Raw genomic sequence first — 6,351 nt, 5'->3', positions numbered from 1 at the left:
TTTACTACATAAGGTACTAAGTTTACTGTTACTAAGTTTTTGTTATAGAAATATTTTGAATAACAAGTTTTAATTTTCAGTTTGTTTTTACTAGTTTTTACCCGCGGCTTCATTCGCGGTCAAAAGTTTATATATCTCTCGGCAATTTTTTTTGGGATAAAGATACCTTAAATACTTTTCTGAGTCTCTGACATCGTGTACACAAAATTTTATGACAATCGGTTATGTGGTTAAGGCATGAACGTGGTGCAAACAAAGAAACTCACATTGACATTTACATTTAAAATATTAGTTAGGATTGTATTTATGTGTGTGTGTTGACTTCAACATCGGATTAAGTGTATTGGACCGCGAGTTGATACGGCCACTACGACTCAAATCTACCTGAAAAGCGCTTGTAATCTGAATATGCAACATGCAAAAATAAAAGCAAAATTCTCACATTCCTGTTTGATTCACTGGTGAACAATGAAGTACAAGCCTTTTTTATAATGTAGGAGTAGCAGACGAGCATGCAGTCCACCTGATGGTTAGTGGCTACTGCCGCCCATAGACATCCGTAATCAACCCCAGGTATTATTATTTTCTAAGTTTAAACAGGCGTTGGAAACTAAAACGCATCATTCAAAGACAGACACCAGAACTCCTTACTAGAATTAGTCTTCAAGGAGACAGATTTCATATAAAAGGGGTCGTTAGGTCCTATTTACACTATACTCTACCAATACTTCGTACTGTTTAGTACTCTGAATTACTAAGTAAAATCTAAATAAATATTACTAAAATGAAATTCTTCAAGATCTTCTTCTGTGTATTGGCGTGCTTGATGGCTATGTCCACCGTGTCAGCGGCTCCGTGGAATCCCTTCAAGGAACTTGTAAGTTATTTTTCAAAATTGTACTTTCAATTTGGCCTGTCCCTGTGCAGTTTCAATACAGTACTCTTAGTATGAGTTTTTACGTATTTCCCATATATTTACAATCAGTTTTGATACAGTCCACTAGGGGCGCTGATTGGAAATATATGGGCAAATACGTAAACAAATACAAAAACGGTCATTTTTGTAAAAACGTAAAAACTCATACTAAGGGTACAGAATGGAGCTACGGTATGCCCTGTTTGTAAGTGCCTAAAGGGAGGCTTCTAGGATTACGGACTAGAATGGGATCTTGAAAAGCTCAACCAGCGATCCAATCCCTGAAGCCTCTTTTAGTCGCCATTCACATTAAGCAGGGGACATCATAGCTCTAGTTTGGCTTGAGACTAAAGAGACATGCGTCTAGTACTTATGTATGCCTATAAAAAAGCCTTAACACTCTTTAAAGGGGATCATAGCAGCTTAACTGATAAATAAGTCAAAAATAGGCGTGGCGATAGTTCAGCCATTGAAAAGTACATATTGTAGGACATTTAAATGGTAGAATCGAAATGGTTCGACCTAGGAATTACTACTGCTATACCTATTTCTAAAGTTAAGTAGTTCTTGCATTTTTATGAAAGAGTGGATACCGCCTACATGCATATGAGGTGATCATCTTAGTTCTCAGGAGTGGCATGCATCAACTTCAGGAAGAATTGTGCTATTTGGAGTTGGTTACAGACGTCTATGGGCGGCAGTGACCGTTTGCATATTGTATACTCCCTTGCTACTTCTTCAAACCACTCTTACATACACATAACTACAACGTTTGTCTCAACTTATAAATATCACCACAGAGGCGCCAATAAATAGACATTGTGATATTTCAAGCACTGAATTTTTTTAAAAATCACTATCCATACGTCATACTAAAAATTCACTAACTAAGATGTGTTATTCCAGGAAAGGGCTGGTCAAAGGGTCCGGGATGCTATTATCTCAGCTGAACCGGCTGTAAGGGTAGTGGGTGAGGCTACGTCAATCGTCAGAGGAGGACAAGGGGGTTAATTTGACACTCATCACCCAAATCAAATGTTAAGTAACAAAAAATCAGTCAAGCCCATTAGAAATAATTAATCTATCTAATGTTTTACCAACCAAAGATGCTTTGATAAATTTATTACAGAAGTTGTCAAATTCCGATCTTTGGTAAGATCATTTAGTAGATTAATTATTAATAATGGGAGTTAGTTATAATCCATTATACTCGAACTTTATTGCATTTATATCATTTATGTATATCATCATTGTAATATATAATTTTTAATAAAATTTTGTACACTACATTCGAATTTTATTAAGTCTCTATTTCGGTTTCTCGGGTTAAAATCCTAGTTATTGTGTTTTTATTAATAAATAAAATAATCATTTGCTTTAATATTGAAGGAAAAGATTGTGAAATATTCAGCCTAAGATTTCTTAAAAAATCTTTAAAATATACAGTAGACTAAACCCCTCTCACTCTGAGAAGAGATATGCAGTGAGACAGGAATGGATTGAGATCTTTTATACAATTCACACTAGACCTGTAATCGAATTATAAGAATACAATTTATTATTGGAATAATAAATACTTTGTAACCAATTTTTCTGACTTGTATAAACTCTTTATGCTTTGAATCCGGACTATTTTTGTCTAATAAAATTAAATAAACAGCAGCTAACTATCATCTATGTTCTGTAGCCTTACAATGAGTTATCAAAACATCCCACAAATTTACGTTACGTTTACTCAATCCGTTATTCTGTTCCGTTTGCTTAAGTAGACTGAGTAAACGTAACAATAAGTAAGTGCTCAAGTCTTTTTGTCTACCTCACATGTTCGCAAAAAAGGAAGTAAAAACATAAAGCACCATTTTGTCAACTTAGATATTTAATGTTACGTTACTGACACTATAGTTTTGATACAATCCGCTAAGGGCGCTAATTGGAAATTGTATGGGCAAATACTTAAACAAATACCAAAACAGTCATATTTGTCAAAACGTAAAGACTCGTGGTCAGTGTACAGCTTTGAAAGTAAGGGAGACAAACTTATACGAGACGTTTCAACTTAATCGTAGTGGTAGCAACGTATCTTTAGCTGTCCTCAAATCCTATCTGAGGTTTTCTACAGATGTCCATGGTCAGAAATGTTTTTTTACCATTATAGAATGAGTGTGGTGCGTCGTTTGAAATGATAGTCCGACATATTACACAACACACTATATTCTATAGTTTTATATTACAATTGAGAAGCGAAAGTAAGCAAACAGTAAGAAAAATTAAAATATTAATTTCCATATATACATAGATATACTACTAGTATTTATTAGTAGTATATCTATGTATTACCATTGACATGACATCCTAATTGGCACAATTTATTTTTCAACTTAAAAAAAGAGTTTTCCAGAGATAGAATGAGGTTTGTACGTTACACTCTACACCATCAAGTGGACTGCATGCTTATAGCTACTTCTATATTATGAATAAATAGTAATTACTTGAACATTAATGATGCAAAACTAAGTACTGAAATCTGTTATTTTTATGCAATACAGTTGACTTTACGATAATTGAAACCGTACTGTAATATTGATAAGTTTCCTTTACAATGTTTCTACAAACATTTGTATTGATTTCCTTGCGTAAGTGTTGTTGAGTTTATCCTTATAATTATTATTTATCTGTGGTAATATTTAATCTAAATTAATGACATCCTTATTGCTTTGTTAAAATGATGATTTATTTTTTGCATTATGCTGAAATAATTCTAAAATGACGACAATTAATCTAGTATTTTCATTCAAAAGTTTGATACCCCGTGCAATTCTAATATTTTTACTGATACATATTTCGTATTTTTGTTAGAAAACTTTCACAGAAAAAAATATATCTATGATGGAGGATATTGGGTGCATATAAAATAATCGGTTCGCTATCTTGGCTTGTCCGCCATATTGGATTCAAAATTACGTCACTAAATTAGTAATATATTTTCTTTCAAACCAAAAATGTATGCAAAATTTCAGCTCACTCAGAGCTAACTGGTTCAAAATTCAGTTATTAGATTTGACTTTCAACATACGTAGGTACTAATAAGGCAAGTTAAATAAAAGCTAAAAGTCCGTTAAAATTCAAAACAATATAAAAGCTCATAGTAAATTGGATTTTGAAAGAAAATAGGAGGGAATGTAATAGTAAATTTTCAGCCAACTACAAACAAATGTAATGGATGGAGTAAGTGACCGCATCATGTCTCGCGCCTGTTAAAATGTAACGGCAAATGTTCAAATATAGGGCATTTGTTAAACATTCTGTAAAAATGTGTAGGAGTTATAGATGAGTAAAGATATCTCACCGCCTTGTAATTGAAGGAAGCCATTGACTTAAACGGCTGACAATTCTGTCAGCCATTTAATGGCTGTCATAGTGTAATTTACGCGGAACAATGCCGACATGCGCAATTAAGTGGTGCAAAAACACGAAATCGAGAAAGTGTGGAGAAATATCGTTTCAATCGTAAATGATCTAAAAACTACATTTTTTTAATATTTTTCAAACACGAAAATAGATGTCAGTGACAATTTCAATAGTCAAAACTGGTTACATTTTCTTGTTAAGAGTGAGTAATCTTTACTAATCTATGGTATGAGTATGAAATTTTGTAATAAAGAAGAAGAATAATTGGCCAAACTCGCACACGGTTCCGTACCGCCATAATTTTCCTTTTACGAAAAATAACGGTTTCTTCTAGAAGCAGTGATAGCCTAGTGGTTAAGAAACGCGGCCTCTTGATCGAGGGGTCCGAGGTTCAAATCCCAGGCACGCACCTCTGATTTTCAAATTTACGTGCGTATTAGGAATTAATTATCACTTGCTTAAAACGGTGAAGGAAAACATCGTGAGGAAACCTGCATACCTGAGAGATTTATAAAAAAAAAAATCTTAAAGGTATGTAAAGTCTACCAATACGCACTTGGCCAGCGCGGTGGACTATGGCCTAATCCTTCTCATTCTGAGAGGAGACCCGTGCCCAGCAGTGGGACAGTGATGGGTTGATGATGAACGGTTTCTTCTATGACCACCACCATTTATTTTGAAGATATTTTTATTTGTTGTTACAGCGGAAACCATAATACATACTCTGTAAAAACATCTAGTGTATAGCCATTACGGTTCGTGAGATAGAGCCCTGTGACAGACAGATCGAAAGCGGAGGTTTAGTAATAGTAATGGTTCTGTTTTTACCCTTTGGGTGCGGAACCCTAAACAAAAACATAGTTTAGTTTAGTTTAGCTTAGGTAGCATCACAGGTGAGATTCTAATTAGTACACCATAGTACCGCGAATTCTTACGGTCAATGCGTTTAAAATTATCGATAAGTTTCCGTAATTTTGATTTTTATTTTGCTTATCACGGAACATAAAAGAATAGTACAATGAAAATTGTGATATTCCTACATGATCAACTTATGAATTATACTTTCAGTAATAACTACATGTGTAGCAGATTATGTGAACAAAACTGTAACTCGTCAGGGAAGATTAATATTCTACCCAAAAAACTCAGTTTTCCGAAAAAAGGACCTCATTGACAAAGGATGCGTGGTGTTTATCAACCATTGTCCAGCGGCTTATAAGTGAGTTCCATTATTTACCACTGGTTTAGATTTTTTTTTTATAATATAGGAGTAGCAGACGAGCATGCAGTCCACCTGATGGTAAGTGGCTACTGCCGCCCATGGACATCTGTAATCAACCCCAGATATGATTAGATATTCCTACCTGAGGTCGGCCACAAATGCGCGCTACCCCTGAGGACTAAGCTGGAGCGCCTCGGAAAAGTCTGTCTCCCTTACCGCACCCTTCAAACCGGAACACAGCAGCGCCTAACACTGCTGTTACTAGGTAGAAATAGGTGTGGCGATGGTGCCGCCGGAGTCGAACCACAAATGGTATATTATCATCATCAACCCATTATTGTCTCATTGTTGAGCCAGTGCCCGCCTGTGCCAGGAGGTCCGTGTCTCCTCTCAGAATGAGAAGGATTAGTTCATTGTCCACCGCACTGGCCAAATGTGTATTGGTAGACTTCACGTACCTTTGAAAACTTTTTTTATGAAAAATAACATATAATAGATATTTATTGTTATACATTATATATATATATATATATATATATATATATATATATATATATATATATATATATATATATATATATATATATATATATATATATATATATATATATATATATATTATAACAATGTTTATTCTTTCGCACTTAATTATTTTTATTTGTCAACACTCAACCTTCATTTTCTTCTTAATTTTTTTTCTTCGACGGGGAAACCTTCGAAAGGTACCCGACGAGCGTACCCGTGGGATTATGATGGTATTTTTAATTATGAATAATTTGCAGGCGTGACTTGGTCTGTGGTAGAC

The 6,351-nt window shown here is 34.5% G+C and overlaps 1 long non-coding RNA gene across 1 annotated transcript; it reads left to right on the top strand.

Annotated features, from left to right (window-relative positions):
- The first annotated feature begins 736 nt into the window (after positions 1–736).
- LOC140745070 (uncharacterized) lies at positions 737–2,203 on the top strand. Its single transcript, XR_012102618.1, has 2 exons — positions 737–877; positions 1,823–2,203. It is a non-coding gene; the product is annotated as an uncharacterized LOC140745070 (long non-coding RNA).
- The last annotated feature ends 4,148 nt before the right edge of the window (positions 2,204–6,351 follow it).

This window comes from Epargyreus clarus, unplaced genomic scaffold (assembly GCF_041222505.1).
Source record: "Epargyreus clarus isolate Ecla_fem2 unplaced genomic scaffold, WU_Ecla_fem_2.2 ptg000002l, whole genome shotgun sequence".
NCBI lineage: Eukaryota > Metazoa > Arthropoda > Insecta > Lepidoptera > Hesperiidae > Epargyreus > Epargyreus clarus.
This window is presented reverse-complemented; position numbering and strand designations above follow the sequence as displayed.